Below are 11557 nucleotides of genomic sequence, written 5' to 3' on the forward strand. Positions count from 1 at the left end.
GTCAAGGAGCCTTCAGCTAAGTTTTGAGATGAGGATGAGATGATATTGATGTTAGATTTTGTTAATGAAGGATGGAGATCGAAAAAATAAAAAGTTTCTTATTTTAAAAACTTTATAAAACAACAATCTTTTATACTTAGGAAACCCTAGGGCTGGCGTCAAGGAACTTTTAGCTAAGTTTTGAGATGATGATGATGAGATGACATTAAAACTTAGACTTAGTTTATGATGGATGGATATTGAAAAAATAAAAGTTTCTTATTTTAGAAACTTTATGAAACATCCATCTCATAGATGTAGGAAACCCTTGAGATGGTGTGAAGAAACTTTTGCCAAGATTTGAGATGACGATGAGAACTTAGCTAAAAGCTCCTCAACACCATCTCTAGGGTTGCCTATATGTAAAAGATGGAAGTTTGATAAAGTTTCTAAAACAAGAAACCATCTATTTTTTGATTCTCCATCATTTATCAATTAAATCTATGGTTCAATATCATCTCATCCTCATATCAAAACTTGGCTAAAAGCTCATTCACACGTTCTCTAGGGTTTACTAAGCCTAAAAGACTGATGTTTTACAAAGTTTCTAAAATGAAAAACTTTCTGTTTTTCCAATCTCCATCCTTCATCTACTAAATCTAATGTTGAAATTGAAAAATAGAAAGTTTTTAATTTTTGAAACTTTATAAAACGTCCATAGTTTAGACATAGGAAACCTTATAGATGGTGTGAAGGAGCTTTTAGCCAACTTTTGAGATGAAGATGAGATGGTTTTGAATCATAGATTTAGTTTATGTAGGATGGAGATTGAAAAAATAGAAAGTTTCTTATTTTAGAAACTTTAAAAAACATCCATCTTTAAGACGTAAGAGACCTTACAGACGGCGTCAAGGAGCTTTGAGCCATGTTTTGTGATGATGATGAGATGGTATTGAATCTTAGATTTAGCTGATGAAGGATGGAAATTGAAAAAATAGAAAGTTTCTTATTTTAGAAACTTTGTAAAACCTCCATCTTTTAGACATAGGAAACCCTAAAGATGGTGTGAAGGAGCTTTCAGCCAAGTTTTGAGATGAGAATGAGATGGTACTGAATCTTAGATTTGGTTGACAACGGATGAAGATTGAAAAAATAGAAAGTTTCTTATTATAGAAACTTTATAAAACATCAATCTTTTAGACATATGAAACCTTAGAGATGATGTCAACTAGCTTTAAGCTAAGTTTTGGGATGAGAATGAGATGATATTAAATCTTAGATTTACTTGATAAAGGATGGTGATTGAAAAAATGGAAAGTTCTTATTTTAGAAACTTTATAAAACATCTTTTAGACATATGAGAACTTAGAGACGGTGTTAATGAGCTTTTATCCGTGTTTTGGGATGATGATGAGATGATATTGAATCTTAGATTTATTTGTTATGGATGGAGATTGAAAAATTAGAAAGTTTCTTATTTTAGAAACTTTGTAAAACATCCATCTTTTAGAAATAAGAAACCCTAATGATGATGTCAACGGGCTTTAAGCCATGTTTTGGGATGAGAATAAGAGGGTCTTGAATCTTAGATTTAGTTGATGAAGGATGGAGATTGAAAAATTAGAAAGTTTCTTATTTTAGAAACTTTATAAAACATTCATCTTTTAGACATAGGAATCCCCATATATGGTGTTAAGGAGTTTTTTGCCACGTTTTGAGTGCTTTAAGCCAGGTTTTGAGATGAGGATTATATGGTATTCAATCTTCGTTTTAGTTGATCAAGGATGAAGATTGAAAAAATAGAAAGTTTCTAATTTTAAAAAATTTATAAAACATCAAACTTTTAGATATAGGAGACCGTAGAGATGGTGTTAATAAGCTTTTAGCCAAGTTTTGAAATGAGGATTAGGTGGTATTGAATCTTTGATTTAGTTGATTAAGGATGGAGACTGAAAAATAAAAAGTTTCTTATTTTAGAAAGTTTACAAAACATCAATCTTTTAGACATAAGAAACCTTAGAGAAGGTGCCAATGAGCTTTTAGCCAAGTTTTCAAATGAGGATGAAATGGTATTAAATCTTAGATTTCGTTAATAAAGGGTGGAGATTGTTAAAAAAGAATGTTTCTACTTTTAGAAACTTTAGAAAACATCCATATTATAGACATAGGAAACCCTAGAGATGATGTCAACGAGCTTTTAGCCATGTTTTGAGATGAGGAATAGATGGTATTGAATCTTAGATTTAGTTGATCAAGGATGGAGATTGAAAAAAAATAAAGTTTCTTACTTTAGAAACTTTATAAAACAAAAATCTTTTAAACTTTGTAAACCCTAGAAAAGGTGTGAAGGGGCTTTTAGCTAAGTTTCGGGATGAGGATGAGATGGTATTTAATCTTAGATTTAGTATATGAACGATGGATATTGGAAAGAACGAAAGTTTCTGATTTTAGAAACTTTATACAACATCAATCTTTTAGACTTAAGAAACCCTAGATTTGCTGTCAACGAGATTTTAACCCTGTTTTGATATGAGGATTAGATGGTATTTAATCTTAGATTTAGTTGATCAAGTATTTAGATTGAAAAAAATAGAAAATTTCTTATTTTAGAAACTTTATAAAACATCCATCTTTGGAAAACCTAGAGATTGTGTCAAAGAGCTTTTAGCCAAGTATTGAGATGATATTGAATCGTAGATTTAGTTGAGGAAGGAAGAAGATTGATAAAATAGGAAGTTTTTTTATTTTAGAAACTATATAAAACATCCAACTTTTATACATCAGAAACCCTTGATATGGTGCCAAGTAGCTTTTATCTAAGTGTTGAGATGAGGATGGGAAGATATTGAATCTTAGATTTAGTTAATGAAGGATGGAGATCGAAAAAAGAAAAAGTTTCTTATTTTAGAAACTTTATAAAACAACAATCTTTTATACTTAGGAAACCCTAGGGCTGGCGTCAAGGAACTTTTAGCCAAGTTTTGAGATGATGATGAGATGACATTAAAACTTAGATTTAGTTTATGATGGATGGATATTGAAAAAATAAAAGTTTCTTATTTTAGAAACTTTATGAAACATCCATCTCATAGATATAGGAAACCCTTGAGATGGTGTGAAGAAACTTTTTGCCAAGATTTGAGATGCCGATGAGAACTTAGCTAAAAGGTCCTCAACACCATCTCTAGGGTTGCCTATATGTAAAAGATGGAAGTTTGATAAAGTTTCTAAAAGAAGAAACCATCTATTTTTTCATTCTCCATCATTTATCAATTAAATCTATGGTTCAATATCATCTCATCCTCATATCAAAACTTGGCTAAAAGCTCGTTCACACGTTCTCTAGGGTTTACTAAGCCTAAAAGACTGATGTTTTACAAAGTTTCTAAAATGAAAAACTTTCTGTTTTTCCAATCTCCATCCTTCATCTACTAAATCTAATGTTGAGATTGAAAAATAGAAAGTTTTTAATTTTTGAAACTTTATAAAACGTCCATAGTTTAGACATAGGAAACCTTATAGATGGTGTGAAGGAGCTTTTAGCCAACTTTTGAGATGAAGATGAGATGGTTTTGAATCATAGATTTAGTTTATGTAGGATGGAGATTGAAAAAATAGAAAGTTTCTTATTTTAGAAACTTTAAAAAGCATCCATCTTTAAGACGTAAGAGACCTTACAGACGGCGTCAAGGAGCTTTGAGCCATGTTTTGTGATGATGATGAGATGGTATTGAATCTTAGATTTAGCTGATGAAGGATGGAAATTGAAAAAATAGAAAGTTTCTTATTTTAGAAACTTTGTAAAACCTCCATCTTTTAGACATAGGAAACCCTAAAGATGGTGTGAAGGAGCTTTCAGCCAAGTTTTGAGATGAGAATGAGATGGTACTGAATCTTAGATTTGGTTGACAACGGATGAAGATTGAAAAAATAGAAAGTTTCTTATTATAGAAACTTTATAAAACATCAATCTTTTAGACATATGAAACCTTAGAGATGATGTCAACTAGCTTTAAGCTAAGTTTTGGGATGAGAATGAGATGATATTAAATCTTAGATTTACTTGATAAAGGATGGTGATTGAAAAAATGGAAAGTTCTTATTTTAGAAACTTTATAAAACATCTTTTAGACATATGAGAACTTAGAGACGGTGTTAATGAGCTTTTATCCGTGTTTTGGGATGATGATGAGATGATATTGAATCTTAGATTTATTTGTTATGGATGGAGATTGAAAAATTAGAAAGTTTCTTATTTTAGAAACTTTGTAAAACATCCATCTTTTAGAAATAAGAAACCCTAATGATGATGTCAACGGGCTTTAAGCCATGTTTTGGGATGAGAATAAGAGGGTCTTGAATCTTAGATTTAGTTGATGAAGGATGGAGATTGAAAAATTAGAAAGTTTCTTATTTTAGAAACTTTATAAAACATTCATCTTTTAGACATAGGAATCCCCATATATGGTGTTAAGGAGTTTTTTGCCACGTTTTGAGTGCTTTAAGCCAGGTTTTGAGATGAGGATTATATGGTATTCAATCTTCGTTTTAGTTGATCAAGGATGAAGATTGAAAAAATAGAAAGTTTCTAATTTTAAAAAATTTATAAAACATCAAACTTTTAGATATAGGAGACCGTAGAGATGGTGTTAATAAGCTTTTAGCCAAGTTTTGAAATGAGGATTAGGTGGTATTGAATCTTTGATTTAGTTGATTAAGGATGGAGACTGAAAAATAAAAAGTTTCTTATTTTAGAAAGTTTACAAAACATCAATCTTTTAGACATAAGAAACCTTAGAGAAGGTGCCAATGAGCTTTTAGCCAAGTTTTCAAATGAGGATGAAATGGTATTAAATCTTAGATTTCGTTAATAAAGGGTGGAGATTGTTAAAAAAGAATGTTTCTACTTTTAGAAACTTTAGAAAACATCCATATTATAGACATAGGAAACCCTAGAGATGATGTCAACGAGCTTTTAGCCATGTTTTGAGATGAGGAATAGATGGTATTGAATCTTAGATTTAGTTGATCAAGGATGGAGATTGAAAAAAAATAAAGTTTCTTACTTTAGAAACTTTATAAAACAAAAATCTTTTAAACTTTGTAAACCCTAGAAAAGGTGTGAAGGGGCTTTTAGCTAAGTTTCGGGATGAGGATGAGATGGTATTTAATCTTAGATTTAGTATATGAACGATGGATATTGGAAAGAACGAAAGTTTCTGATTTTAGAAACTTTATACAACATCAATCTTTTAGACTTAAGAAACCCTAGATTTGCTGTCAACGAGATTTTAACCCTGTTTTGATATGAGGATTAGATGGTATTTAATCTTAGATTTAGTTGATCAAGTATTGAGATTGAAAAAAATAGAAAATTTCTTATTTTAGAAACTTTATAAAACATCCATCTTTGGAAAACCTAGAGATTGTGTCAAAGAGCTTTTAGCCAAGTATTGAGATGATATTGAATCGTAGATTTAGTTGAGGAAGGAAGAAGATTGATAAAATAGGAAGTTTTTTTATTTTAGAAACTATATAAAACATCCAACTTTTATACATCAAAAACCCTTGATATGGTGCCAAGTAGCTTTTATCTAAGTGTTGAGATGAGGATGGGAAGATATTGAATCTTAGATTTAGTTAATGAAGGATGGAGATCGAAAAAAGAAAAAGTTTCTTATTTTAGAAACTTTATAAAACAACAATCTTTTATACTTAGGAAACCCTAGGGCTGGCGTCAAGGAACTTTTAGCCAAGTTTTGAGATGATGATGAGATGACATTAAAACTTAGATTTAGTTTATGATGGATGGATATTGAAAAAATAAAAGTTTCTTATTTTAGAAACTTTATTAAACATCCATCTCATAGATATAGGAAACCCTTGAGATGGTGTGAAGAAACTTTTGCCAAGATTTGAGATGCCGATGAGAACTTAGCTAAAAGGTCCTCAACACCATCTCTAGGGTTGCCTATATGTAAAAGATGGAAGTTTGATAAAGTTTCTAAAATAAGAAACCATCTATTTTTTCATTCTCCATCATTTATCAATTAAATCTATGGTTCAATATCATCTCTTCCTCATATCAAAACTTGGCTAAAAGCTCGTTCACACGTTCTCTAGGGTTTCCTAAGCCTAAAAGACTGATGTTTTACAAAGTTTCTAAAATGAAAAACTTTCTGTTTTTCCAATCTCCATCCTTCATCTACTAAATCTAATGTTGAGATTGAAAAATAGAAAGTTTTTAATTTTTGAAACTTTATAAAACGTCCATAGTTTAGACATAGGAAACCTTATAGATGGTGTGAAGGAGCTTTTAGCCAACTTTTGAGATGAAGATGAGATGGTTTTGAATCATAGATTTAGTTTATGTAGGATGGAGATTGAAAAAATAGAAAGTTTCTTATTTTAGAAACTTTAAAAAACATCCATCTTTAAGACGTAAGAGACCTTACAGACGGCGTCAAGGAGCTTTGAGCCATGTTTTGTGATGATGATGAGATGGTATTGAATCTTAGATTTAGCTGATGAAGGATGGAAATTGAAAAAATAGAAAGTTTCTTATTTTAGAAACTTTGTAAAACCTCCATCTTTTAGGCATAGGAAACCCTAAAGATGGTGTGAAGGAGCTTTCAGCCAAGTTTTGAGATGAGAATGAGATGGTACTGAATCTTAGATTTGGTTGACAACGGATGAAGATTGAAAAAATAGAAAGTTTCTTATTATAGAAACTTTATAAAACATCAATCTTTTAGACATATGAAACCTTAGAGATGATGTCAACTAGCTTTAAGCTAAGTTTTGGGATGAGAATGAGATGATATTAAATCTTAGATTTACTTGATAAAGGATGGTGATTGAAAAAATGGAAAGTTCTTATTTTAGAAATTTTATAAAACATCTTTCTGACATATGAGAACTTAGAGACGGTGTTAATGAGCTTTTATCCGTGTTTTGGGATGATGATGAGATGATATTGAATCTTAGATTTATTTGTTATGGATGGAGATTGAAAAATTAGAAAGTTTCTTATTTTAGAAACTTTGTAAAACATCCATCTTTTAGAAATAAGAAACCCTAATGATGATGTCAACGGGCTTTAAGCCATGTTTTGGGATGAGAATAAGAGGGTCTTGAATCTTAGATTTAGTTGATGAAGGATGGAGATTGAAAAATTAGAAAGTTTCTTATTTTAGAAACTTTATAAAACATTCATCTTTTAGACATAGGAATCCCCATATATGGTGTTAAGGAGTTTTTTGCCACGTTTTGAGTGCTTTAAGCCAGGTTTTGAGATGAGGATTATATGGTATTCAATCTTCGTTTTAGTTGATCAAGGATGAAGATTGAAAAAATAGAAAGTTTCTAATTTTAAAAAATTTATAAAACATCAAACTTTTAGATATAGGAGACCGTAGAGATGGTGTTAATAAGCTTTTAGCCAAGTTTTGAAATGAGGATTAGGTGGTATTGAATCTTTGATTTAGTTGATTAAGGATGGAGACTGAAAAATAAAAAGTTTCTTATTTTAGAAAGTTTACAAAACATCAATCTTTTAGACATAAGAAACCTTAGAGAAGGTGCCAATGAGCTTTTAGCCAAGTTTTCAAATGAGGATGAAATGGTATTGAATCTTAGATTTCGTTAATAAAGGGTGGAGATTGTTAAAAAAGAATGTTTCTACTTTTAGAACCTTTAGAAAACATCCATATTATAGACATAGGAAACCCTAGAGATGATGTCAACGAGCTTTTAGCAATGTTTTGAGATGAGGATTAGATGGTATTGAATCTTAGATTTAGTTGATCAAGGATGGAGATTGAAAAAAAATAAAGTTTCTTACTTTAGAAACTTTATAAAACAAAAATCTTTTAAACTTTGTAAACCCTAGAAAAGGTGTGAAGGGGCTTTTAGCTAAGTTTCGGGATGAGGATGAGATGGTATTTAATCTTAGATTTAGTATATGAACGATGGATATTGGAAAGAACGAAAGTTTCTGATTTTAGAAACTTTATACAACATCAATCTTTTAGACTTAAGAAACCCTAGATTTGCTGTCAACGAGATTTTAACCCTGTTTTGATATGAGGATTAGATGGTATTTAATCTTAGATTTAGTTGATCAAGTATTGAGATTGAAAAAAATAGAAAATTTCTTATTTTAGAAACTTTATAAAACATCCATCTTTGGAAAACCTAGAGATTGTGTCAAAGAGCTTTTAGCCAAGTATTGAGATGATATTGAATCGTAGATTTAGTTGAGGAAGGAAGAAGATTGATAAAATATGAAGTTTTTTATTTTAGAAACTATATAAAACATCCAACTTTTATACATCAGAAACCCTTGATATGGTGCCAAGTAGCTTTTATCTAAGTGTTGAGATGAGGATGGGAAGATATTGAATCTTAGATTTAGTTAATGAAGGATGGAGATCGAAAAAAGAAAAAGTTTCTTATTTTAGAAACTTTATAAAACAACAATCTTTTATACTTAGGAAATCCTAGGGCTGGCGTCAAGGAACTTTTAGCCAAGTTTTGAGATGATGATGAGATGACATTAAAACTTAGATTTAGTTTATGATGGATGGATATTGAAAAAATAAAAATTTCTTATTTTAGAAACTTTATGAAACATCCATCTCATAGATGTAGGAAACCCTTGAGATGGTGTGAAGAAACTTTTGCCAAGATTTGAGATGACGATGAGAACTTAGCTAAAAGCTCCTCAACACCATCTCTAGGGTTGCCTATATGTAAAAGATGGAAGTTTGATAAAGTTTCTAAAACAAGAAACCATCTATTTTTTGATTCTCCATCATTTATCAATTAAATCTATGGTTCAATATCATCTCATCCTCATATCAAAACTTGGCTAAAAGCTCATTCACACGTTCTCTAGGGTTTACTAAGCCTAAGAGACTGATGTTTTACAAAGTTTCTAAAATGAAAAACTTTTTGTTTTTCCAATCTCCATCCTTCATCTACTAAATCTAATGTTGAGATTGAAAAATAGAAAGTTTTTAATTTTTGAAACTTTATAAAACGTCCATAGTTTAGACATAGGAAATTTTATAGATGGTGTGAAGGAGCTTTTAGCCAACTTTTGAGATGAAGATGAGATGGTTTTGAATCATAGATTTAGTTTATGTAGGATGGAGATTGAAAAAATAGAAAGTTTCTTATTTTAGAAACTTTAAAAAACATCCATCTTTAAGACGTAAGAGACCTTACAGACGGCGTCAAGGAGCTTTGAGCCATGTTTTGTGATGATGATGAGATGGTATTGAATCTTAGATTTAGCTGATGAAGGATGGAAATTGAAAAAATAGAAAGTTTCTTATTTTAGAAACTTTGTAAAACCTCCATCTTTTAGACATAGGAAACCCTAAAGATGGTGTGAAGGAGCTTTCGGCCAAGTTTTGAGATGAGAATGAGATGGTACTGAATCTTAGATTTGGTTGACAACGGATGAAGATTGAAAAAATAGAAAGTTTCTTATTATAGAAACTTTATAAAACATCAATCTTTTAGACATATGAAACCTTAGAGATGATGTCAACTAGCTTTAAGCTAAGTGTTGGGATGAGAATGAGATGATATTAAATCTTAGATTTACTTGATAAAGGATGGTGATTGAAAAAATGGAAAGTTCTTATTTTAGAAACTTTATAAAACATCTTTTAGACATATGAGAACTTAGAGACGGTGTTAATGAGCTTTTATCCGTGTTTTGGGATGATGATGAGATGATATTGAATCTTAGATTTATTTGTTATGGATGGAGATTGAAAAATTAGAAAGTTTCTTATTTTAGAAACTTTGTAAAACATCCATCTTTTAGAAATAAGAATCCCTAATGATGATATCAACGGGCTTTAAGCCATGTTTTGGGATGAGAATAAGAGGGTCTTGAATCTTAGATTTAGTTGATGAAGGATGGAGATTGAAAAATTAGAAAGTTTCTTATTTTAGAAACTTTATAAAACATTCATCTTTTAGACATAGGAATCCCCATATATGGTGTTAAGGAGTTTTTTGCCACGTTTTGAGTGCTTTAAGCCAGGTTTTGAGATGAGGATTATATGGTATTCAATCTTCGTTTTAGTTGATCAAGGATGAAGATTGAAAAAATAGAAAGTTTCTAATTTTAAAAAATTTATAAAACATCAAACTTTTAGATATAGGAGACCGTAGAGATGGTGTTAATAAGCTTTTAGCCAAGTTTTGAAATGAGGATTAGGTGGTATTGAATCTTTGATTTAGTTGATTAAGGATGGAGACTGAAAAATAAAAAGTTTTTTATTTTAGAAAGTTTACAAAACATCAATCTTTTAGACATAAGAAACCTTAGAGAAGGTGCCAATGAGCTTTTAGCCAAGTTTTCAAATGAGGATGAAATGGTATTGAATCTTAGATTTCGTTAATAATGGGTGGAGATTGTTAAAAAAGAATGTTTCTACTTTTAGAACCTTTAGAAAACATCCATATTATAGACATAGGAAACCCTAGAGATGATGTCAACGAGCTTTTAGCAATGTTTTGAGATGAGGATTAGATGGTATTGAATCTTAGATTTAGTTGATCAAGGATGGAGATTGAAAAAAAATAAAGTTTCTTACTTTAGAAACTTTATAAAACAAAAATCTTTTAAACTTTGTAAACCCTAGAAAAGGTGTGAAGGGGCTTTTAGCTAAGTTTCGGGATGAGGATTAGATGGTATTTAATCTTAGATTGGTGTTTTATAAATTTTCTAAAAGTAGAACTTTCAGATTTTTCCAATCTCCATCCATAATCCACTAAATTTAATATTCAATACCCACTCATTATCATCCCAAAACTTGGCTAAAAGCTCGTTGACATCATCTCTTGGGTTTCCTATGTCTAAAAGATGGATGTTTTTTAAAGTGTCTAAAATAAAGAACTTTCTGTTTTTCAGTTTCCATCTTTTATCAACTAAATCTAAGATTCAATACCATCTCATCCTCATCTCAAAACTCGGCGAAAAGCACCACGACATCATATTTAGGGTATCTTATGTCTAAAAGATGGATGTTTTATAAAGTGTCTATAATAAGGAACTTACTAATTTTTCAATCTCCATCCCTCATAAACTAAATTTAAAATTGAATACCATCCCATCCTCATCTCAAAACTTGGCTAAAAGCTCCGTTACACCATCACTAGGGTTTACAAAGCCGAAAAGATGGATATTTTATAAAGTTTCTAAAATAAGAAACTTTTTATTTTTTCAATCTCCATCCTTAATAAACTAAATTCAATATTCAACACCCTCTCATTCTCTTCCCAAAACTTAACTAAAAGCTCGTTGACATCGTCTCTCACTACAACAAAACTGGGCTTTTCCTACTGACATTAGTTACGTCCGTAGGGTAAAGTTCACTTTTTCCCTACATATTCTAAATCTGTAGGGAAATACACCATATTCCTACGGGGATTAATTTTTCCGTAGGGATAGAGTTTTTACCTATGGATTTTTGTAGTGGGCCGTATGGAAAAGTTGACGTGTTTACCAAAGTCATTCTTGTACATACGGAGAACAATATTTCCCGTAGGGAAA

Source organism: Tasmannia lanceolata, unplaced genomic scaffold (assembly GCF_043159265.1).
Source record: "Tasmannia lanceolata isolate RefF3 unplaced genomic scaffold, GAP_Taslan_0.1 ptg000003l, whole genome shotgun sequence".
NCBI classification, from domain to species: domain Eukaryota; kingdom Viridiplantae; phylum Streptophyta; class Magnoliopsida; order Canellales; family Winteraceae; genus Tasmannia; species Tasmannia lanceolata.